At 38.0% G+C, this 26,363-nt stretch overlaps 1 protein-coding gene across 1 annotated transcript in view; it reads left to right on the top strand.

The window, feature by feature from the left end:
- CENPW (centromere protein W) overlaps positions 1-23,676 on the top strand; it is a 41,594-nt gene extending 17,918 nt beyond the window's left edge. The window contains exon 4 of the mRNA XM_061459975.1: positions 23,663-23,676. The gene's annotated coding sequence lies outside the window, so the exon portion shown is untranslated. The remainder of the gene's footprint in view (positions 1-23,662) is intronic.
- The last annotated feature ends 2,687 nt before the right edge of the window (positions 23,677-26,363 follow it).

Raw genomic sequence — 26,363 nt, 5'->3', positions numbered from 1 at the left:
CTGCTGAAAACGAGAGGGAGATTTTACCCCAGTAAGTTTGACTACTGCATCTTGCTCTGAAGCGCAGTCTCTAGACCTCACTTAATTTTTCTATGATACTCGATGTTAACTAAGTAACAGCATCTGTGCTTAGTGCTAAATTGAGGGGTTTGAATACTGGGCTTCCACACTAGCAGATATTTTTGGCAAATATGTACCTTTACCGCAAAGTTCTTGCAGTTATGGGATTGTTTTAGTCATATGCTGAAACTCATTTTCTTAAATGCACTTTTAATTCTTTCTTTGTTTTGTTTTTATTGTTTGCATAAGAACACCACATGCTAATTCACCACATGATGTGTATGTGCAGTCCAAATATCACAAAGTCAGTTCCAAAGTCCAGACATTTACCAGTCTCCCTCTCATAAAGCGTATAATGGCAAAATCCTTATTCCAAATTCAAGTCAACCAGAACTTTGGAGTATCTTCAGAGTAAAATACTTTTCAGAACAGCTGCAGGAATCTTGATATATAACCCACAGTGGAGTGGACATAACCCTCTAATACTGAAAATATACTACATAATTTACACATGATGACAAGATAAATGTTTTTATAAGAATTTCTTCAAAAGAAGGAGTAAGAAAACAACTGAAAATAAATAGAAACACTGTCCTGTTCTAAGCCCACATTGGGTACAATCATGATGGCAGCCAACACCTTTTTGGCACAGAGCCCTGCCAGTCGCTTCATCCCAAATTCAGAGAGACACAAAACTCCTCTTCTGGAACTTTTCCAGCCATTTTTGGAGTTTGCCTTCCTGAAAGAGGCTGGAGGAAGGAGAACATATAATCCTTTTTCTCTTGCTTCCTGCTTGTTAATAAATTGAAAATGACATAGTCTACAAACATATACTTGGGTCCCCTTGTTAGTTTGCTGGATTCCTCAGAAAGCATAAATCACCAGAAACTTAAGTGTTATTAATTTTTTTTATACCAATCATTTTGTCCAAGATCACACAGTTCTTTCACGTAAAGCAAAATTAATGCATTTTAAAGTCTTCACTGTATTTTATGAAAGCATATCACAAGCCATATAAAATAAACTACTTAAGTTAATGTCAAGGGGAAAAAAACTTTTTTTTTTTTTTTATTTCCTAAGATTTTATATAGCCAATTTTGCAGCAGCATACACCTGTGATTTGATAAGGGTTTAGTGCATTACCTTTTCAACTAATTTGGTCTCTGTGTGTCAGAATGACAATTCTTAACCCAGAAAATTTTCAAAAGCAAAATATCCAGAGACCCATTTCTACCAAGAAACACTGCTGAAGAGTTCTTCCAGAATATTATTTTAAAATCCATTAATATTATAACCTATATAGGAGAGAAAGTGAAATTTTCACACACACACATATATGCTAACACACACGTGTATGGGTACTCTTCTACCTGTACTTGTAAGAAGACATGTCTAGCCATCCCTGTGAATGTCAGTCCTGGCAAGAATACAGCCTCAGACCCCAGTCTTGTGTTTTCATTCTCATAGCTGAGAATTGCAAGCATCTGAACTGAAGGAAGAGCAAGAGGAGTTCAAATGGAGATTCACAAGTCCCAAAGGCTCTCTGCTACGCGTAGTAAAGTGAAAGATATTTGATCTACTTCTCTAGCTCATTCAGGTCCTTGTACGTCACCCCATCAACAAAGAGAGTTAAATTCTGGTCATGGCAGACAACCAGATCTGTGCCATCTCATTCTGTTTTCCCACGTCAATGGTCCTAGGACAGGATGAGTTATGAGCTGCCATTGCTGTAGTTACTCTCATCTGCTGAATGGTGTTTTGAGTTCAATTGCCATCTAGAATGTGGTAGAACAGTTTCAAAGCTTCCCTTATCTACCCCAGAAACATTAGGCTGGACAGTCTTCATAGTTCCCCTTTCCTTTCTCGCCTTCTCAGATGAAGCAGCAGACATTATGTTTACTCCTTCTCCAAAAAGTCTTGATCAGGTTTGATTTTTCTGAATTTCTAACTATGATGACTGGCTATTTATGAAGGGAAGAGTTCTATTCCATGTTATTATTTAATATTATTGAGAAAATCCAGGTGTGTCCAAACCAGAATCATTGCAAACTCAGTGGAAAGGGTTTGACTGAAATTACTGACTTTACCCTGTCTCCCACACATCCAAACTTTCATCTCCTGATATGAGTGGAATTTTTGAGTACCAGAAGGTTAACAGTGAGTAGAACATCTTCATTGTGCTGAGGTACATTACTTGGATATACTTTTGAATTGAATAATTAAAGCAAGATATGGTCTACAAGAGAAGCAAGTCCTATTGGAATCCTTAGGTGCCTTACTTAAGCTTGTATGTCTATCTTGACTTCTGTGGGGTGCTGGAAAGTACAAGAAAGAAAGAAAGAAATATCAATTTTGAATCTGATCTGGTTTACTCAGGCAAAAGACCCTTTAGGAAACAGTTTTTAGTCACAGGAATTTAAGTGAAGCAAAATACCATTCTTATAGCCATACCAAAATTGTGAGATGTTATTTGATTCTTCAATGTTTGACCTGACAACAGGATTTTCTGATGTTAGACTCTGGCACTTTGTGTACTATCGCAAAGATTAAGTAAATGGCTCATCATTCCCAGAGACTACTAAACTTGTATTATGTTGAAGCTGCAAAACCTTACACCCATTTTGAGGTTTTCAAGACTACTGTAAGCTAAACATATTAGATATAGCAAGAGCAGCTGGATTAAAAGCATTGCTGGAAGCAAGTAGAAAATCCTGTAGTAATTTTTTTCTAAAGAAGTTATATCAACATTGCTTTTCAGTGGGCATACAGAAGCAATGGATTACAAAATATTGGCAAATAACGTGTCATAGATTTTTTTTATTCAGATAATTATTTTTGTTCTTTTAAAATTATTTAAACATATTAAGAATGAACTCTGATCATATAAATGCAGATTGAAATAATTCTTTTAACCTTCCCACCTTTGATAAGCTTTCATAATAGAATCAAACCCAGTTTCCCTGAAGAAAGAAGGTCAAGCTATCTTTCCAATGCACTAAGCATGTTTGTTTTTTTTCATAGAGAAGGGAAAGCTTTGGGTTATACGCTAGTCATTATCTTTCAAATACAATGCACACTCTTTCTGCCAAACAGGTGTAAGAAAATTGGGCTGCTCAAACACTGCATTCTTTATGATCACAAATCTGCTCTTTGCAGAAGTATTCACATATTTTGTAGTGGGAGAATGGTCAAGGAAATAGTAAAAGTTTCGAAATGTGTTTCAGGAATTGGTGATATGGGAACCAGTAAAGAAGAATGAGAATTACTGTGCTTCCAGAGACAGTTCTATTAATATAAGGGAAAGAAACATAAAGTAAAAGAGACTAGCACAGTCCTGAGTCTTTCCTAAGGGAGTTTAGGAGCAGGAAAGCACAAAAAGAGAAAGTTGGTGTGAATTACTGTCATAGCTTTTTTATAAGTTTAGAGGAGGGAGGAAAAAGCATGGAGAAGGGAGTAGTTGATGAGGAGAACTCTGTTTCAATTTTTGTAAATAATTTAAAAATATTTTTGATACCTTATAAAAATAGCAGGTCAGATAAGAGGGTTATTTTTGTATAAAATTTAAAACTATTTTTAATTCATTTTAAGAATAATAAATTTGGTAAGAGGGTTATTCTCTTCTTGACATTATTTTTTATTTGATTGAAGTTATCGATTCCACTTCATGACAAAAGCAGGAACATCATAATACCATTATGATGGGCTTACTTTGTTTGGTGGTTTTGAACAGAAATCTTATGAAGCGATTTTTTCACCTGATATTTTCAGTCCCATATTCCAGACTCTAGTGGGTCTGATAGATATGGTATGAATCAAAACCAAGATCTGTAGGGGCTTAATTAACTGAGGGATCTCCAAACATTTCAGTTCTAATTTTCAGTCTACCTTTCTGGAATTTGTGGGTACAGTTCACAAATACATATTTTTTTTTGAGCTAAATGTAACTCTTTCAGTCAGCCTGTTCAGACTGCAGGATTAGGCCCTGTTTTAAAAAGGGTAAATGTCTTATCTCCTGTTAGCTGAAAATAAATCACAGAAAAAATCAACTTTGACCATTTTAAACCAGATGATCCTTTTCATCTGGAGTAAGTTTATCCTTAGGGGGACTACATAGTGTAGCCCTTATAGTAATACCTCATTAAAAACCATGTATTGAATAACCACATTTTCAAAAGAAGCATTTCAACTGATTGTCGAAATACAGCTGTCCTTGCAAAGTCAGCATGCAAGGGAGGATCATGCAGATTAGCACAGACATAACAATATGAGCCTTCTGGGTCAATTTGAGGAAATGGCAAGAGTCATAGTGGCTGAGTGCGCACCTATTCAAGGAGACCACATAATCATTTCATCCTGATGATATCATTTCATCAGCAAGCTAGTATTTAAGCTGCTTTTTTTCTCCATACATTTTACTCATCTAGTTACAGCTTTCTTTAGATGAGTAGAATGACAGCCTTTACCTCTACAACAGAAAACAAACTGGTCCAAACAGGATTCAATTTTCTGTGCAGTAAAGATTAGCTGATGAATTATTTTTCAATTGAAGAATAAAATGTGGGAAATTCTTCTGCATGAGGACTTCCATGGACTTCCAGAGGAAAAAAAACACAAAAACCACAAAAAACAAACCAACCAACAAAAACCACTTCACCACCACTTCTAAAAAGCTGCATTGTGCATCATTCCAATTAGTCAAAAGGTCTCTATTTAATGTGCCACTGAATATTTTAAAGCACCAGAGCACCAGGTCACTTCAAATGAATTACTTACCCTCAGGGTGCAGGCATGGCAAAAAAAAAAAAAATAATTAAAAATTAAAAAATCAGTATGGTTTCTCATAGCCACATCTGCTAGTTTAATTATATCAGCGGCCAAAACACCCCCTGCCATCCCACAAGTGAGAAAGCCTGGTAGTATATCCTTCCAGGATAATGCCATGCCATGGAGAGGGGCACTTGGACAGTGTGTTAGCTCTACTAAACCATAGATTTCATGCCTGTTTGGGAAGTTCCCTCATTTTAATCTATTTTGAATCTGACCAGATGTCTCATCTGCTGTAGACTGTGCAGTGCAAGGATCAGAAGGACTTGTAGGGTTAAGAGAAGAGCTACTTCAGCTGGCACTCTTGCTCAAAGTCATGAACCAGTAGTTGTAAAAGTACAGTCAATTAATTGTAGTGAAGTCCTGTGCTAATTTTATACTGTTAATACTGGTGCATGAGTTATCTTTTGGACAGGTAGTTTGGTGTTGCACTGTGCATCACTGTGTAGTAGCTGAAAAGCCTCTATCCTTGCCACTCACCGTATACTCATGTGTATGGACAGATAAAGAAATTCCCGCCTTTGATTTGTCTGATCTTGGCATTCAGAGTTGACAGCTTTTTGCAGGAGGCTCAGTCCTTTTCAGTACTGGAGTTTATAACTTTCTGTCCAATCCAGTTGTCCACCTATGGGGTGAATATATATACTCTGCAAATGAGCTAAACCCATGTCACAGCATTATAACTCATGATAAAAAAGCTTCTTGCAGTGATCTCGCTAAACATTTTCTATCAAAAATAGGGAATGAAAATAGTTACTTAACTAAATTTTCTGGTGACACAAAAGATGATGACTGGGTTTAAAAAGGGGCTCATAGTTTCTCTGTAGTTAGAACCATATATTCTATAATAATGGAATTGATTTTGCTACCACCAATTTCTGAGTAACACTCCAGAGACAAACAGTCTCACAGCTATCATCAAGCAGAATATGATTTATGGGAATCCAGTAAGTTTGGGAACCAAGCCTCTGAATGACTTTAGTTAATTTATGGTATGTTTATAAAGGTTGTAGTCATGGTGAAACCAAGGAAAGAATTACAGATTGTTTAGAAACAAATAGTAGGAAGTCCTGTTTCTTTGCAGTCTCTGAAAGCAAGGCTCCACCCTTCTGCTTTGGTTGGAAGGTAGATAAATAGCAGGACTTAAAATGAGTTACCTTTCCTCTAGAAAGGGATCACCTTGTAAAGAAGGAAAGACAGACAGACAGTGGAAATTGTTTGACTAACAAGTAGATAGTCCATATGAAATATGAATTTATACATAGTTCTAAATTATCATTGTGATGTCCTTGCAGTTTATTTTCAAAGAGTTTGACTCCAGAAGTAATGTTTAAAGTAATTCAGTTTTTGCCTTTTCCCTCAAAATATATTTTTGTCTGCTAACTTTCATTGTTTAAAAGTAGGACATACTGTGGTGAAAGTCAAAATTATGTGTTATTACTGTATGTGAACCTTTTGATCTGGTAGGATACTTTCAGCTACTTCTAAGGGAGTAAATGCAGTTGATTAATATCCACAGATAAAGAGAACTCTTTTGTAACAAGGTCTTTCTTTTGCTTTAATAAAGAAGGAACTGAACATTAGTGAATTACAAATTCTGAAGATTAAAAGAAGATGAACTGGCAGTAATAGGCAGATGAAAGGTATATAGCAAACTCTTGTATAATGGCATTATGCTCATCTCTTCAGATATCCAAATTAGTATTCACAGTGCAATGTCATAAGCACCCATTTATGAAGATATAAAACTCTCTATTTTGGGAATTGAATAATAATTTTGCTCCAGAACTCTGGCAAATCATTTACTTAAATGCTTACAAGCTATAGATTTCAAGAGAAGAATAGGTCCCAACTGCCCCTCACAGAAATAAGTGGACATGGCATATCAACACATGACTCCAGCGCAAGCCTCAAATTTGATTATTTTTTTTTATTCTTTTGATCATGGATAAACCAAGATAAACTGTATGAAAGTATGTTCAGACACAAATTCTGATCTGTTTTTCCCCATTAAAAATGAGGGCGTAAAAAGCAGCCAGTGAGGTACCTGTTCTCATTTTTGGTCATGTGTAGGAGCTTGCTCAAATGCTGCCAGAAGCATCCCTTTGGGATACTGGGAAACTTCACGTTTTAGTCTGAAAAGAGCAATGGTCCCTTGTGTTTCTAGCCAGTTTAGGTGCTCTGAAAGTTGCTTATGGCTGTAAGAAACAAACAAACAAAAAAGTGCTTAAAACTGAATGCCATTGCTTTTATGGCCTGGATTTAGAGGGAGAGGAAAGCGTGATGTTACCTGTGGCAGCGTGCTTGCTTATTCAGCGCTACTGATCCTGAGCCAGAGAAGTTCTTGTCCACTGCTCTGGAGCTGCAAAAGTTTAGCAGCTAAATTCAATAGGACCTCAGTCTGCCCTTGACATTAAGGGATTTGACAAAAGGACTTTGCCAAAAGCAGAAAACAGTGAAAGCTGCAGTCACTGCCACTCTTACCACAGGAATTTGCGAACGTGTATCTGGTGGTAAATGCCAGGCAGTGTTGTGATCTGTATGGTAAGCCATGACAGGTATCTCCACTGATCCTTCTTGAATGTGTTTCCAGAGACTGCTTTTAAATCTATATATTAAATGGCATGCTGCTCGTCTCTCTTTCACATACTGGAGCTTTCAAAGGTATTGCAAGGGTTTTGGCTTTGAATTTAATAGGTTCAGGAATTTATGACAGGTCTTTAAGGTACCTAGGTAACACAGCACGGTGACACACTGCCTACCTCTTAAATGTATTGCATGCTGTGGAAGTTTCAGTCCAAAGTTAGGTATCCAGGTGTTTTAATCATTGTTCTGGTACAGTAAACCACCTTAGGAAGTGATCTTGGGAAACAAGTAGGGAGTTTTCCTGAGTTGCCAGAAGGGTGGAGAGGACAGAGGTGACAATCTTGTTCCGGGGAATTTTTATCCTTTCTTCTTGTAGCTGGACATGCAGAAAGGTAATTTTCCTGTCTGTGGAAACTGAGGAAAACTGGAATCAGAATTCAATCCCTCTCCCAAGGGCAAGTTTTTCTATAAATGGGACAAATTTGTCAGGAGAGACTGAGAAAGATTTGCTCCTCAGTGGCCACTACCCAAATTGTTAGGGCTCTCAACTGGGACCAGGCAGCCTAGGATCAAGTTCCTGTTCCACTTGAAGCATGGCAGGGGCTTCAAGCAGCTCACCAGCTGTGGCTTATCTTCACATATACAGACCAGCAGAAATTTAGCTCTTCTGTGGATTAAGTGGCAGTTAAGTAGCCAAAGAACATCAAAGATGCCAAAAAGTGGGTAAAATATGTAAGCAGGAATGCAGACACTCATGAATTGTGGAATAGCTAAACTTAAATACTTAAAGTTCCTGATTATTTAATCTCCTCAGCAGAAATGTATTGCAAACTCCAGCTACCCTTGGATAAATTCACAAACTAAGAATGTTTGCTATCCCAGCAAAAAGAACATGTAACCAAGTGAGACTTGATGTCCATTTTTACCTCCAGTTTGTACTACTGTTTTTTAATCCCAGAGAACTACTTGTTTTAAAACTATACAGTAAGCCAAACGTGTAATAGAATCATAACCTGCAATCCTTGCCGCAGTGAACTGTAGACAAGTGGTGTTACTGGAAGGAACAGCACATTGAGTATTGTTTCCAGATTATTAGAGTACATACTTGCTCAGTTTTTCCATACAAATGTTGTATGCATACAGTCACCATCCTCAGTCGAGGATTTTGAGATTTATAGGAAAAACATCATGATATCTGTTGGGTAGACTCCCAGTTATATGAATATGCAATAATGTTCTATGGAGTCTTATCGCAAGACTTTCCCCACAATTATACCTATAGGCAGTACATGTATCTCACTTGCACAAGCAGCATTTGCAAGACAAAAATTGCTGGTATCATCATTGTCTTGGAGTTTTTTTCAAGCTCAAGAAATAAAAAATTAAAAAAAAAAAAAATTGACCTGAGGAAAAGTTGATCAAAATGTAGTGCTTTCTCAGAGAGTATGGCTAAACCTGTCAAGATTTATAGAATAGAAAGTCCATATAGAAATTTGAGAGTCTTAGAAATTATTTATACCACATAAATTTGATTTCATCTTTTTTCCCCTCCCTATTAAAGTTTTGTCAGTTCACTAGTGATCTTTTTAAATGTTTTTGTTCTCATTAGCTAGAATGTATTTGGTTGTTAAGCTCCTGCAAAAGACCCTGCTTTCTACATCTCTCTCAGATATATAGACAATAAGCATAATTAAGTTTTAGAAGACAGATTACTTTTTCAATAATACATTGTCCTTGTTAGTCATGCTAGTCTTAAAGTTTTTATCATCATTTTGATGAAGAATAGTAAATTAAACTTTTTTTATTATCATTTCAAAAGGTTCCTGATCCCCATTACTTGATACTCTCCCCATGCTTGTCAGAGGCTTTCAAGTCCTGTGCTGCAGAGCAACCATATTAAAATGTTCATCTGACATTTGGCACAACTGGCAGCCGACAGAGAGTGGATGTGAAAAGGAAGTTCTTGAAGTGGACCTGCCACCAGCAGAGCCGTTCGCTATTCCACCACCAATCGGTTCACTGTAGGAGCTTCTCAGCTGCTTGCTTTTAGCTGTCTTTCAGAAGGTTTCCACCGTATCTGTTGTTTCCTCTTTCAACTTGATAAGTTTCACACAATAATTTAACTACCTTCACTTTTTACAGAGTTACATTTCCTGCTGAAACTGGACAAAGCTAAGTTATAGAAAGTTAGATTGTGCTGGCCTTGGGAGATACACAAAAGAATAGAGATGCCATAAAGGTTTTTTTCTCTGATCTTACATATATCTTGCAATATCAATCTCTAGGTGTGAGAGAATAGTTTAATCTGCCTTTCTGTTCATGTGTTAGCGTTGCTGATGAGAGTTAAAATAGTGCCTTCATGGTCCTGGCTGATGTTCCATAATCACCTCTCTGGATGCTCGGTGGCAGCACTGCTGATGGTTTTAGCTATTCAAATGTTGCTAACACACATTCTGAACAGACACAAGGTTGTGCTTAGCTGTTCTATTTATGATGTTCAGTTTTGTACTTTTATAGATCCCGAGAAGAAGAGTAATGAAAAGTAATACGTCTCAGCTTTTTTATCAGAGTTTTTAGTCTGGTTGAACAAACATGGCACCTTAGCAGAAATAAACACAGACGAAGCCCATTTTGCTAGGTAAGCATTCTGCAAACCTGAATTTTTGGGTCTGTCTATAGCCAGTTACCACAGTGTAACATCAGGTGATGTCATCTAGCTTTAAAAAATTTAACTGCAGTTAGAAGTTGTTAAATATCTGTAAACAGGATGTACTCAGCATTACCTGTGTGTCTCCTGCCAAGAAAAGGGTTTACTCCCACAGAACAGGTAACAACAGTTATTAGTGCGGGAAGCTAAGCCAAGAATTCTGAAAAATGTTGAAAAGAGAGGAAGGATGTGGGATTGAGCAGAGTGGGCCAGGACACTGTAGCTAAGAAGAATAACATTTAAATGTAGCATAGGAAAATTAGGCTGATTTACGGGATTTTTTTTTTTTTTTTTTGCTAATAATGAAGTGTATTAAGCTGTAGAAAGGTTTCCAAGAAAAGTGGTAGAATACCCATCCTTTGGGATATATAAAAAGAGCCTGAACAAAGCTCTTTAAACCATAAAATAAGGAAGACTCTGGCACTGACCTCCAAGATGGAAAAAGTGAAGAAATAGCTTTTTCAATAACTAATTTTCACAAGTCTATGACAACATAAAACTAAACAGTTAAAAACTAAGTGAGGCAGAAATATTGCTGTAAACACAAGAAATTTATCTGGAAGCACTAATTGGTTGTCAATAAATCAGTTCCCTGGTGAGAAGAGAAAACTTTGAAATGTATTTCTACACCACAAAATTGTCTTCCACTGAAAACAAATAGAAGACTTATTTTTAGCAGCGTATTCATCAACTGTTACTTGAATGCATGTTTTTCTCCGTTGCCCAGTAAAATTGATGCTTTTTGTTTCCTAATGGTAACCATAGGAAAAGGTGATCCCTGAAAAAATTAATGTTATTTACAAGTAGAAAAAGGGAATTTTGGAATACAGATATAAAGGTCTTGGACTTTCTTCATAACAGAAGTGGAAACCCTCATGAATTTTAGCAGTCTTTGGACTGCTTAACAGTAAACATCACTGAACACCCTAGACTTCATACAGGACAGCCGTTGTGTAGAAGAGTTAGATCAGAGCAAATCTTAAACTTACTGAAAGCTGCCTCTAGTGATATGATCTCATTTTCTTTTTCCCACAGGGAAAGCTAAATGAAAGAAAAGTTTGCCTTACAAAACATCATCAAAATAAATACATTGTTAACTTTTCTAGTGTGCGGGGAACTGGTGATCACCCTCATGGTGATGAGGGTGAAATATGAATATTAGGAAAACTGTGGTTGCTGCAAGTGTTTTGGGAATTTAAAGCCCCTTTAATTATTTTTTGACAATGAGATTAAAGGTATAATATCATTTTATTGATTTTGTGTGGAAGGCCTTCAGACGCTTGGATTTTACACTGCTACCACAGTTAGATGGTACCACTTTTTGTTCCTTTTCTGGGCTTTGTGTTAAATAGAGTGCAGCCTTTCCAAAGACTTGGCCCTGAATCTCCTCTGCTAAAGTGAGAAGACCACCAAGATTTTCTTCAAAGTTCTATGAGGTAGTGATCCCAGCGTGCCATTATTCATGAAATATTTTCAATTTTTGCGGTATGTATTGAGACCGTTTTGGCCACAGTATATTTCGGACAAACTAACTACTCTTGCTGAAGTGAGTGAGTAAATTCTCCCAAGGCTATATGCGCCTCATTACTCCTTATTGCCGTTAAAAAAAAAAAAGCCAACTAAAAGCGTAGCTCGATAGTTTAAAAACGAGAGTTACGCTCTTTGTCATATCAGCCAGCCTGCTATTGAAAGAGACTCCTCTGTGAGTTTTCAAGTCTCCAGCCTACTGGGAAATAGAATTTTAAAATGTTTGAAACTGTTAGTTTAATAATATTAAAAGGTTTTAAAATAACTTTTATTGTGAGGTAAGGGATATTGACTTTTCTCATGATTTCCTACTTCCAGCAATCTATTATTAATTAAAACATTGTGTGCCACTCACTGGCTTTTCTTTTCTTTTCCACTTCCCTCTGCTCTTTACTTTTCAGATGGCCATGGGTTTTATGTATTTCAGTATTGAAGAAATAGTTTATTCTCATTCTTGCCATGGCAAGCAACCAGCTGTCCCCTAAAGGGACTAAAAAAAAAAAAATAAAAAAATGAATAGAAATAGTTTCGTTTGGAGCGAACCTCCAACAATTATCAAGTCCAACTGCCTAATCCAACTGATTAGGTTTATCTCTATAGTTAGGCATTGATCATATTGCAAAGCAGGTCTGTCTAAACTATTGTTTTTTAGACTGTTGTTCTGAATCACTCTCTGAAAGTCTTTCATCTATGTCCACTGTGGATAGGACCAAAATCATGATTAAAAGAATGAATTGGCATGACAACAATATAGATAAGGATTAGGAAAACCTTTTAACACTAAGAATTGTGAACTGTTAGGTTGCCTTGAGAGATTATGAAGCTTTCACAGAATTAGCAGCTTACAAGGACAGGTTAGACTGCCTGTCAGGAAGGTACAAGTAATGGCTGGTCTTGTTTTAGGACAAGGGACAAGGTAGATGGATGATCTCTCAGTCTTCTCTATTTTTGAATCAACCTCTGGGCTTAGCTCCTTCCCCAGACTAAAGAGCAACCTGCTAACTGGGTTAGCTGCCCAAGTCTGGGTAATGTGAATGCTCTTCAAGCAGATCCAGCATTTAGTAAATTCTGTTACTAGACTGTGCCATTAAATTTCAAGGGTATTTGCTGAATGCAAAGCATGCTTCTCGTTCATGTCTAGAGGCTGAATCATACAAAATATAACAGCCTTCTATTTCTCCCAGTTACTCTATTCATTTAATTTTCCTCAGCCTGTAGTTCTGTTTCTGAGATCATTTCAGTTCAGTACACTGAGTGGAGCTGCTCCAGAAATTAATCAGGCTTGAGCAGTGATTGTCTAAAATGTCCAATCTTTGCTGAAGTTGGAAAGGACTACCAAAACCAAAAGCACATTTGCATTATTAAAGTGTTTATCAGCTACAATAATGAACTGTGTTCTATTTTCTTCATTTGCTACAAAAGGATAAGATGGTGGAAATTTCATTTATTCTCAGTCCTTTACATGCAGTTGCAGCATATGTGTGACTAATTTTCTCTGTGTCTGGCTGGAGAGCATAAGCTCTTATCTGCAGAAAGCTTGAGTCCTCATATGTGTTGTTGGAATCTCTGATCCCTGTGCTTTTGATATATGAAAACTTATGCCATGCTTAATATGTTAAAAAAAAAAAAAAAGAAAAAAATGCCATGATGGATGTCTTAATTTTGACACCAAAATCTGATGGTTTGTTTTCTTTTACATCTGTGTTTCTGACTCAGTTGCATGAAAGTAAACTCTTTTCTGATAATTTAGGGAGCAGACACCACATGATAAGAACCGCAGATAAGTTCAGGACAAAGAAGAGTAGCCTTTTAAATTCGACATCTAACATTAAGTTGACTACTGCAGACAAAGGAGGCCAGTACTAGCTTGTCTTGCCATCAAACCCGTTATCTCCTAGTGGGGACTTGCTGGCTGGTCTTAAACCACAGCCGGACTTTACATAGAAATTTATCCATGTCCGTGAAAGAGCTTATATTTCTCTTTTAACTTGCTAGGAAACCTTGTACAATGAGCAAGTGGTTTTGAGAAGTGCAGTGAGAAAGAAGGAAATATAAGTATAGCAGAAGCCAAGTTTGCTGACATTTCCAGTTACCATCCCTTTTGTGCTCCACCTGCAAGGTAGGGTGTTTGTTATGTTTACTATGAAAGCAAAGGTTTATGCTTAAGGAAATTAAGCAGGTGTTGAGTTGCAGGTGACATGAAAATTATCCTGAGCTGACATCTGTCTAGGATTGCCTTGTTCATACCCAGCTAGAAACTGTTGACTAATATTCCTTTGAACTAAATATATGGAGAACACAAGAATTATTTTGCCAGTGAGTTACAGCGTGGTCTTTTCAAACTCTTGTGGTAGGTGAGTAATGTGGTGCTGCTGACCTTCCAGAATTAGACTCTGAAATGAAGTTTTTGGTTTAGGAAATTAGAAAAGTGATTTCCAGCAGTATGCTGGAGTGCATGGATGCTGAGCAATTTGCTTGAGGAAGGACATGCCAGTGAGGGAAGCAGAGCCGTAGGGTTCTCATAAGTACTTCCTGGGTAAGGTAGTTATTTGGTATTTGTTACTGAGAACATAGAGGATAAGCTCAGTAATTAAAGGTATTTTTCCGCCTAAGGAAAAGACTTTAGGCAACTGTGTGCTAATTTTAGATAGTTTGTAGTCCTACTGCCTTCTTATTTCAGCTGCTCGCTTGTACTGAGTAGAATTAGAAGTTTGGTTTGGTATTTTCATTTTTGTTTTTTGACAAGGGTATTAATTGGGCAAAAGACCTACTGTGTCATTTTATAAAGACACACACATGCACACATATTTACAGAAACCTGTTTAAAGTCCCTGTTTTCTTCTGCTGCATTCTGTCTGAACAGGACTTTCTGTAACTATGGCAGCAATTGTGTAAGAGATGGTGGTTGTCACCAGCAGCGTTGCTATCTTTTAGTCTTCAGAAACTGGAGTATTTTTTGTGAATCTGGCTCCATTAGCACCAAGAAAGCTGTATCTTGTCAGATTTCTTGGCTGATTTTCCTTTTGATGTGACCTCTCACTTTGAGATGCGTCAGTGACACTGAGTTCTAGTGCAAAGTGTACTATGAAGTTGTGGGATCACCAAAATGTGACACCACAGCAGGACTCTTCTAAGCTGAGAAGATTTTCTTAACTGATGAATTAACAAGATGATAGACCAAAACCACACTGGGACAGATTCAGTGCTCAGATTCATATGCTCTGTGCCTCAGGAATTCAGTTGTATCTGGCCAAATGAAAATTTCCCAGAAGAAGGGAGTTTTTAGTAGACACTAGATTGGCATGGCTCTGAATCTTATCAGTTCCAGCCTATATAGTAATAATGCCAGAGGCTAGAGGGAATGAGTGCTACTGTGTTCCAGCTAGTTCCAGATGGCAGTTTGCCACCATAAGACTATTGTCATCTGCTGTAGGTTAGATCAGCCTCAGGGTTGCTCTAATGCATGCTGCCTCTGTGGTATTGAAACCAGGACACCGGTGCTGGCAGAGAGCCAGGGAGTTGTAATCAGATCTTTCTGATTATTCACTTTTCTCCTGCACTGATCAGCTCTTGGCCACAGGAATCGTTTGCCTCTGTGGGCTCAAGAGTTGCTTTTCCAGACAATTGTAGCAATGTTCAGTGTAGTGGGTGTGAAAGTAGAGTTCAGATGTGGAGATGGATAGGAAAAAAGGTGGTTTTTTTTTGTCTTACAAAATGTATATAGATAAAAAGGCTTTTTCTACCCCAAGAAAAATCCAGAACTTTTTGAAATGGTTCATGGACAGTAAGAGAAAAGAGAATGTAGACTAGACCAGGAATTAGGGTGCTCACGTGAGATATAGAAACTCAGTTTTGCCTATTTCTGACAATGAAAATGAATTACATCTTTCATGCACCCTATGAAATGCTTTGGCTATTCTGAAGTTAGGTGTACCGCTCTTTCTTTATCCATACTTGGAATACTGTTCAACAGGTGAGAAGCTTTCTTTCTTCCTCTAAAACAATAGTTCAAATGGTATGTGCCTGCTGAAAACTTAGATTTAATTAAGGAAACATGTTTAGATTTAACTAAAGCAGCGTGTTTCAATATGTGCACAAAAAAATGGTCCTGTCAAAAAATGCCAAAACCTTGACTAGCTCTAATTTGAAGAAATCTGGGTTATTTTCTAAGGTCTAATTTATCCCATGGCTCCTGGCAAGATGGTTTTACTTCAGCTGTGCAAGAATGTACGGACACTGACTTTTCTCTTAAGTGGAAGAGAGATGCTAGTTATTTTTTATTATTGCATAGTAAATGCTGTAACAATCAGGTTTATAGCTTGAATCAAGAAGTTTGAAGCACTGGAAAGAGGTGAGGAACAAACTTCAGAATTTTCCAACTGTGGTTTAAATAACTTATATATATGGAGAGGAGAGATAGCTAATCTCATTTTTTCCTTTCATTCACTGATTCTCACCATACACGGTGACTTGGCTCCTTCCCATGGCTCTTTTATTTCTATGTGTAGCACACATTTTAGAGCATACACAAGCCTTAAAAATGGAGGAAAATAAGCATTTTGCACCCCAGAATTTATGCAGTCTCACAGAGTAGTAAGCATCACAACCTGCTACATAGGGCCAGTAAGTCCATCAGTGAGTGAATTGAGCTAGAGAATTTTTGCTTCCATCAGCACAGCAACCAAACATGTCCTGAAGAAGAGCAGTGGTAAGAAGGGACCAGTTTTGACGTACTGTAGTTCTCCAAAGGAAGGTATTAGGTATTATCCTCCTTCCCCTCAGTATGTAGGAGGACTCCCTGTGCTGTTCAACCCAAGACTGAAAAATTAGTATGACATATTCATGTGTCAGTTACTTTGATACTTACTTTTTATAACACATTCTCCACCTAGCCTAAGGCTCTCTACTTCTGAATCCTCAGTGGGCTTTGCAACAGCACATTCATGTGTCCATCAGAAATCTAACAAATTTTATTGGGAGTTCTTTTTAGCAGATTATGATTCGGATTCAAATTTAATGTTTCTTTTTCAGGCATTTAAAGTTGAATAAATAGTGAAGGGAATAGTGCAAAGAGTTATAGATTATAATATCACAAACCACCTATACATGGGAAATCTACCCTTTAAACCAGAATTTCATCCTAAATGGAGCTGTGTAGAAAAATTCATCAGGAGTGAAAAACCAGAACAAATTCTGCTTTCATGCATAAATTTTATATTGTGTTTCTTGCAGCTGAGAAACATCAGTACGGCTGTTTGTTTCATGAGAAAGGGAAATTGTGCTGTGTATGAAGCAAAGTGAGCCTAGATACTTTCATTTGGTCATTCTGAAAACATTTGCTATATTAAAACTATAGAGTCAGATCAAGACATTTTGGCTCCATGTATCTAGGTGAAGTCTTAGGTGAAGTCTGAATGTCAAAATCCAAATTTCTGTCTTGCAAACTAAAATTTAATTGAATTTAATTGTCTACATTTCCACAACTACCCCAGACCTGCCAGTTAGTCTGCCTAACTCCTAACTCACAGCTGTGCCTCTCTGGGGAAGAGTTAAAATGACAGCACCTATATTAGTAAATTAGACTGTGTTGAGAATGTTCCTGAGTATGATAACTCAGTCATCTAACTGTTAAATTGTTAGAAGGGTTCCTAGTATGGTTTTGACCTAGGCCAGCTAGCACTATCCCAAACAATTGCAGAGTACAGTAAGGATTTCCAGAGGGCAAAGGTCATTCAGGGATCACAGGCAATTTGGCTGCTGCCAGCATATTTTGGAAGATGAGAATTTAGGAGTATGGATATAGACTGCTCCATGCCAATTGGACTCAGTGACAGAAAACAGTTCCATGCTCATTTGATTTAGTAGCATATACGTAGCCAATGTGTTTTCTATCTGCCTTCCGGAGAGGCTTAGTTTAGTAGGTGTTGTTGAGAAAAACAAACACTTCCCAAATTTGGGATCTTCAGAAAGCGAAGTTATTGTTGACACTTTATATCCACAATGTTCCATTGTCCCACAAAAATAGTTCCCACTAGGATACCCTGGTGTAAAATACCCAGTTGCCTCCTGACTGAGCTCCTAAAGGAATACCAGTCTTCATTCCGAAAATGTTACAAAACAGGACAGACTTCAAAACAGCCTTTAGGGGAAGAAATTGGGATCCTGAAGCTGAGACAGTCTTCATCAACTGTTTGGGTTTTTTTTGAGTAACATCCCAGTGCAGAGAATTTGTTCTAAGAGATAACATAAATGCGCATAGGCAGAAGTCTGACAAGTAGCTTAGCAAAGAGAAAAATCCGTTTGGGGTGGGAAGACTGTGGTTCCAGGCTTTGCTTCTAAAGCCATTCCTCTATTTTTGCAATCACTGGGGTGTAGGACAGATACTCAAATCTCACTCCCCTAATACAATCTTGAACACATAGGAGTTTCTCTTCAGTAACTTTGCAGTTCTGGCTATGAGTTAGATGTGAAGCTGTGTCAATCTCTATTTTGCTGAAGAAAAGACTTCTTTACAGATATAAGTAGTAAGAGGAGACAGATATGATGTCAAATGCCCAAAACCTGCTAGCCATAGCAGGTTCTACAGTGTTTTCAGGATAGAGTTGTTCTGCTTCGTGTCATTTGCAATGAGGATACTGTCTTTTGTAGATCTGATGTCTCTTGTATTTAGTTTATATCACCAGTATTTTTCTAATAAATATGTCTAGGAGTTCAACACTTGACCCCTGCTCTTACAACTCAATTTAATCAGAGTTGCCTTTGTTTTCTTTAGCCTCATTGGTCTAAGGTAGGTGCTGAATGTCTGTATCCAAAGTTCTAAATAAGTACTGCTGCTTAATACAGAAATGGTGAATATCTACATGCATCTTTTCCAAATTTGTTTATAAAAATGCTTTTAAAAGATTTTGAAGACTTGAAAAATCTTAGAATCTTTTTTAATCTTTTTAATTTTAAAACGTAAATTACGACTTCACGACTTAACTGTGTTTTCGCATGCAACCAAGAATTTGTTGTTTGTGTGTGTCTTTATTAAACAAACTTGTCCTGAGACTGCACATCCTTTTTTTTTTCTTAGAGTGATCCAAAGCATCAGATATATTGGAAGTTCAAACTGTAGATGCCCACAGCAGTTCAAGTGCATTGGTTGACGTACCCAAACCATTCACTTTAGAAAACTTTCTGTCTAATTTGAATGTTCTTGTTTAATGGGCTGTTGGTTTGTCCCATACAGCTAAAGCCCAGAGAGAATGCAGTTTACATTATGTGTTATTATTTTCAGTCGATTTTTAACTCTTACAGTTTTGCTGCAAACAGAAAACACAACCTAATTAGTCCAGAAAAATTAGACTAATTTGAAACTGTGTTTCTTTAAATTTGCCATGTCAGCTGTACATCATGTCATACTCTTCACAACACGATTCCCTTTGAGCTTGACCCAGATGAACCTGGTTGTTTAGCAGCAGAGCCGCAGGGATGGGCCAAAACAGACAATAAACATGCGCCTCCTGCTCCTTGGTTGCTTGAATGACTTTGTATCATTGGACCTTTGGTTTGAGAAGGAAAACAAATTCTGAAATAGTGTCTCCTGGATTTCTTCACCCAGCTCTGACTGCAAGTAGTAATAAATTCATGCATTTACTGTATCACTGAGGCCCACTTTAGTAACTGTTTACTCTGCGTTTCCAAGAAAAAAAAATTTACAAGTGGTTACTATGACAACCATTGGCTCTGAAAAAGCATTTAGCTTTATAACCTTTTGATTCTCATTTTAAATCATCCTCCTGGATTTTGCTCTAATCTTCAGTTTGTCACAGTCATAGGCTGGGAGAGGATTTCTCTACTGAGAGAAATGCTTCCGTTTCAAAGGCAGTACTTTGTACATCTGCAGTTGCAGTCATATTGCAGGTGGTGACAGGTGTGTTACAATCTCTGGTTTGTACCTTCCTGTGGTCAGATGGATGCAGAGGATGTGATAGTTATTGGGGTTAAAAAGAAAAGGAGCTGAATGTCTCTAGCAGACATCTATTGAGTATTTTTTTCTTCTGAGGGTAGACTGTAGAGCATTTGAAAATCCTTTATTCAGTAGATGATTGATTTTTTTCTTTTTAATTTCAGTTCTGTGCTAACTTGGAATGTTTCACAGATGTGACTTCACAAGCCCTAGCTCATCTGCCCTGAAACAAAACAAAGTCAGGAATCCTGATGGTGGGCAAATAGATTCCTGTTTTTAAAGGCATACATGAATTCCTCATTTAGTTCTTAAGCTAGAACCCATGTTTAGGGCTAAGTGGTTTTATCCTTGCCAGTGACCAGTGGCTCTGGTCATGGCTATGTGGTTAGTACGGGTCAATGGCTGAAGTACTGTTTAGTGATCAAGGCTCCCTCTGTAGTCTGTTCTCTTACTGGAGATGTCTTGGGTCTTCACCCTCTCATCAGTGGATGGCCTGGACCCCTCTTTACTACTTTATGGACCTATTTTACTGCTGACTAAATCCAAGTCACCACTGGGGTACTACTGACTGGGAGGCAGATTATTCCTCTGAGGAGGTGCACTTCCCTTGCTGCACGTATTCTTGGATATCTTTACTACCCTGTCCTGTCTCTATTCATCCTATAGCTAAAGTCTTTGCAATCAGTCAACATGGAGAAAGCATAAGGGTTTGTTTTCTGTCCCTTGCTATCTGTGCACTGGGTAACTAGAAGAAACCAAACCCCTGGCTCTCCAAAGCAATTTCTCTGAAATCGCTAGTACTGCCTGAATGAAGATCTGTAGAGTATGGCCCAAGTATGTTTAAAAAGTCAGACGGTTTTCTTTCCTCCTCATTCTTTAAAAGATGTCATCAAAAGCTTTTCCCAGTAGATTCCCTCTCCAGTGAGGGAACTTCTTACCTCCTACTGAGCTTTCAAGAGCCAGCTCCCTTAGCACATGAAAAACTACTCTGAAGTAATTGCCAAATACAGATCTGCAATCAGATCTTTATCCAGTGTCCTTTACTGGCAACTTCTTGAATCCATCAGGCATGAACCCAAGCTCTTTCACAAGCGACTTCCCCAAAGGGAATCCAGGTTGGTAGCAATAAGAAAAGCAGGTGAGATTTTCAGGCAGATACAACGTTTTCTGTATATATTAATGCAAAAATTAACAACCCCTGCTGAGGTTTGTTTTTCACAGAAATGAATGTATATGGAAACATGACATCACAGCTACTAAAAATAATATGCTTAGGTAAAATTAAATATGATTTTTATTATTTGACAGTATTTTCATACTCGAGCATAATAAACTTAAATATTGTAAGCACTATACCTCTCATAGGAAAAAATCTTATTTATTGCTGCATGTCAGAGCAATATGTGGCCAGTGTTTCAATAAAAATGGCTGATTGAAGGTCTGTCTGGTGCAGGCTGATGATTTTCAGATTTGAATATTATGATCCCCCAGAAAAAGAGAATATAAAAGACAAAAGGTATTGAGGGAAAAATTGTCACTGCTTTCATAGGTATCATGTCTAAAAATGGGACTGAAATTACAGCATACTTGGATCAAAATACAGCATGTACACAAATGTGTATGCATATATAATGTGCATGTGTGTATATACGTATGTATATGATGCTGTAAATACCATAATCTTAAATTGTGAGTAAAATTCCTGGAAACCAGCACCCTCATCTGCACCTGCCTTACATTTTGCTGTCAAGCTTCCTTTCCCACATCCTTCACCACGTCCGGCTGGTGCTGCAGGCCTCCTCACCAGAGGACCAGGGCCCTCCACTGCAGCTGCATGGGGAGCTCAGCACGCAGCTACACTTGCTGGTCACAGCTGAGCCATGTCCCTCAGACCCTGTGCCTTGGAGACTTCCTTAATGAAGTTGCCCAGGCAGTAGCAGTTTGATTTAAAATACACGGATAATGAATTTAAAGCCACTGTGGAAGCGGCAGCTGGGATTTATGTGTTAGAAGTTAGTCAGTGATATTCTCAGTTTACAGGGGAAAAAATAAACCAAAAATCCAAAAAACAAAAAGAAAGCACAGCTCACCACGTTTGGAAAAGATTTGCTCCCTGTACTCCCTGGTCAGCCAGACTCTGCTGAGAGCATTTACACTCTAGCCATGTTTGGAGATGTATGCTCAACTCAACCCAGATTTCACACACACACCCCCTGCTTTTTCTTAAAACACTCCTCCACACACAGGCATAACACTGCATGGACTCACTGTTTGCTCTGGGAAGTGAACTTCTTATGCAAAGACCATCTAATTGTAATCAGCAGCTGCTTTTTTGAAGGCTTAGCAATCAAATCTGGACACCAGCTTGCTTGCACAGTACGTTTTGACTTCTGTTGCCCCATTTAGGTTAAGTTCATTTTTTTTTTTTAATTGTGTGAACAAGTTCTCATTTGCTAGAAGAAACCTAATTATGATCAAATTCCTCCATCTCAACCTAATAAAATCCTTACATATAAATAAATGGGCTTGTTGCCCTAATCTTTCCTCTTCCTCTGCTCAGTGACTAGGCAACATGCAGGTTGTAACCTTTCAACACAGGGGTGGTGGTGGGTCCCTAGAGAGTTCTAATTCCCACAGAACATATGACAGTGGGATGAGATGGACAGTGGTGGATGTGGGTCTGGCAGGGGATAATGTTCTCTGGGTAGAATTTTTTAGACCTGAGCTTCTGCTTTAAAGTAAACCTCAGCCATGTACAACAATTATCCCTATATATGTATTTTTCAGGACTTACCACAGAGGTTTAATTCTCAGGGTAGAGCTGGTTAATAAATTTTCTTGGGAACAGAATAAAAAAAAGTGATTTTCAATGTTGCTTTTTTTTTTCCCCCAACAGAATTAATTACCTTTTCTACTTCAGAATTGGCTTCAGTGGTGCAGACTGGGTGAATTAGAATTCGTGGGATTCATCTCAAAGGATATGCCAGGCATTTGTAGGGATGTTAAGGGATTTTAGCTCTTGGGAAAGATGCTACTAATTGAAAGAAAACCAGGTTCAGAGGAAAGAAAAATTATATCTCCTTGTAGCATCACCTCAGCCCTTTCCTGCACCAAGTTAGAGATGCCACTAGTAACTTAGCAGTGAGTTGGTTTAGTTTTTTCTCTTTGTAAAGGTTGTTAAAATGGCCTACATTGCTGTCTTTTTCATTGAGGCACTTACATGAGCTGCTATAAACCTATTTGATGTTAATGCATTTGCTACTGTTGGTTTAGGCTGAATATGCTCTTTTATGTATATATTTGTGCACAAAAAAAATAAGAAAGAACTAATACCATATGCCCAGTCCCTAAAATTGTCTGTTTGGAGAACAAACTGTTTATATGAACTGTTTATTTTATGAGTTAGTGGACGTTATCAGCATTTTTTTTATTAGATAAAAAAAAAATTGAAGAGTTAGTGCATCCAGTTTAGAAGGAAAGAAGATTGGTATTAAAATACCCTTAAAATACCCTTTTTAAATTATGTTTCCCAAAGGAAAATGAATTAGGGATCCTGGAAAATGTTTCAGTCCCTTTCTTGTACCATAATCTAATCCTGAAGGACGCTCTTTGATTCCCTTCTATAATACTTTGTTTTTTTCCCTCTTGTTATTTTATTTTACTTATTCCCACAGCCAGCTTCAAATGACCTCAAGAACACAGGGCAGCTAAAAGATTGCTTAAACTTCTTAATACTTTTAATCCTTACTTGTTATAATTTGATTACTGAGACAGATTTTCTCTCTGGGCCTCATATTAAATCACTTTCAAGTTGAAACAAACCAGAAATCCTTTCAACTTAACAGAGGTTGTGTTCAATATGAGCTAGTCAGATGTAGCACAGAGACTGTAGAATGTTGCATCACATGCTTCCTGGATTTTAAATACAATGAAAGCAAACTTCAATCAATGTTATATATGAATTTACCTCCATAGAGTATCTGTTTTTCAAGAGCGAACATGAGTAAGTATAGTTTTTTGAAGTGCATGTGTATGCATGTGTGTAGATATGTGTGTCTGTACACAGGCAGATACAGATGTCAATGCAATATATATAACTTTGCTGATAACATAATCTTTGGAATTGAAAGACCTTCTTTATTGTAGAGTCCCTAATAAGCTTTTCTTTCATGAAACTAATTCCTTGTCTCATCAACTATAACAAAAAAATTACTTTTTTCCTGGACAGCTTCAGTTAACTCCATAGTATTATTTTAAAGTGATAATTCCTAATTTTCCTGGGGAAAAAATGGCAAAACAAGAAGACTTGGAATTCAGCAGTAAATAGGAAATTGCATAATAGAACCATGGCTACTTCATAATGGAAAGTTGATAATTTTGCCATCGAGTTTCATTCTGAATTTTCTGTGTGAAAATGTTTCTGAGAGTGTTGGTTTTGCCTACTCAGCCTCCCTCACTGATGAGGGCAGTATGTAAGCAGCTTTTACCTAGCTTTATGATACTCAAAGGTTTAGCAAAATTCAGGTCAAGTGCTGACTTTAAAGTTGCATTTTGCTAAGGAAAGACTGAAGAGAAGAGTTGTAGAAAAATTAAGGGGGGTCATTTGCTGGAGCAATCCCTGGGGAAGGGAACGTCAGGAATTTAAACTTCCAGCAATATCCTGTAGATAAACTAGTTTTAAGGAGATGAATAAGATGCTCAGTTAATAATCACCTGAAGATAAACTGTTATTGAGTGCTCCTGTCCCTTCGCACAGCTTGCCTTGTCCCCCTCTAACCTGATCCGCCACCGCTCCCTCCTTCTGCACAGGCTCTGGGTACAGGGGAGGACCCACAGCCTGGGCTCCCAGTGCTGACGGCCACGGAGGCTCAGATTATTGTCTCACCTACTGGGAATCTAGTTTTAAAAAAATCATAAAGCTGTAGCAAGAACCTTAAATTTCCAATAAACTGCCTGGAGGCCAAACATCTCCCCGTCTGCTGAGGGCACTAATAGAAAAGGCTTGTGCTTCAGGGATATTCAGGAGGGCAGTGCTGAAGCATTACTGCAATGTACTGTCCTGGTCACCTCTGACCTCATGCTGCAGCTGGCGTGGCTCAGTCTGCTGCTGAAGACAGCCCACAATGGAGCGCTGTGTTGCAATGGAGATCTATTCAAGCTAAGCTGCTTCCAGAGCTGAGGTCGTTTGCTAGTGATGTCTACAGCTGCAAGAGAAATGCAAATCCCTGCAGCCCTATACTCTCATCTTGGCAGAAGGAAAGCCCTTTTACCTTTAAAATGCATTACAAGAAATGGACTCAGGCGAAATCTCTCGATCCAAAATCACTGAACTCTCAGAATGATCGAATCCAGACTCAGTCTTTGCTGGTTGGGCCTCTCACTGATATCTGTACATCGCTTACAAACACACACAGGTGCTCTGTGAAAAATGAGGGAATCTTATGTCTGCTAATGAATATACTGACACACCTTTTAAAGGATTTCCATCTATACAAGAGTTGCTTCAAGGCAGCAATAAGGAAAAAAGTCCCTTCTCAAACGCTAGCTATGTGTTTCGTATGTTTCTGTAACTTAAAAGAAGCCAAAGAGATCCCTTTGAAAGTCTACAAGCATAAAAATTGTTTCCAGGCTGGAAAATTTTGTGCCAAGTTCCTTCTGTAGTATAAAATTTAGAAAAATGGAATTTTAATCAAAGCAACGACCAACTATTAAATTTAATGGTATTGTAGGTGTTGTATCATTTACCTACTGTGCTTGAACTAGGAAAACTTACAAAAATTAATGAAACTAATGAAAATTAATTAATACACTCAGCAGTTTAATTTATGTTTATGAACCCAGTCCTGCAGCTCCTTCATAGGTGAAGCTACCATGAATGTCAGTGGACTTTTGCTGGACTGAAGGCAGATAACTGGCCTCAATACAACTTTTTAAGCAAAAAAACCACCACCAGACAAACCCCAACCTTCTGAATATTTAAGAAATACTGACATTTCTTGGGGGGGGGGGGGGGGGGGGTGTGTGTGTGTTTGTTTTTTTTGTTTTGTTTAATCAAGTTAGCGAATTGTTTTACTCTTCCATATAAATTTACTTCCACCAGTTTTGTTAAGTCAGTGTACTTTCACTCGGTATACTAAAATTTAATAAGATACTATTGTTTGTTCATCTTCTGCACATGCCAAGCATGACAAGCGTTTTCATGCAGGAACCTTCTTTAGTCCTGCCATCGACAAGTAGCAAACCCACATCTGGCATTACTGCTGTGGTGTCAGGAAGTACCTGAGTAAGACCAGGAAGACTGGGAGCTGTAATCGGGAGCAGGATGGCTTCATTTGTGTGACTGCTCCACCTCGTCAGGCATGCCAAATGGGAGCAGTGATTACATTCTCTGTGCTCAAACCATGGATGGGCTGCTGGCACCTCACTAATGCCTCACCAGTGCCCTGTGCCCAGCTGGGAACGAGAGCCGCTTTGCTCAGAGGCAGCTGGGATCACTATAACACGGAGCTGAAATGGTATTACACACATATGCCTGTAGGTGCCTGTGGCCCAACTAATTCCTACTTTTGACCTTTAAATTCAACGTGCCCACTCTGGTGCCTGGCAATTCTACTAGTCATAACATTTGTCACTGCTTTTGTTAGTTCCACTCAAGTTTCTTTACTACCTGTGGGACTGGAGACCAGGATCAGCTCAGGAAGGGGTAAC

The sequence above is a fragment of the Pezoporus flaviventris genome, unplaced genomic scaffold, assembly GCF_033815535.1.
Source record: "Pezoporus flaviventris isolate CSIRO_AGI_PZ_B2104156 unplaced genomic scaffold, CSIRO_AGI_Pfla_v1 ptg000031l, whole genome shotgun sequence".
Lineage (NCBI taxonomy): Eukaryota > Metazoa > Chordata > Aves > Psittaciformes > Psittacidae > Pezoporus > Pezoporus flaviventris.
Note: the sequence above shows the minus strand (reverse complement) of the source record. Positions and strands in the feature narration are given on the sequence as shown.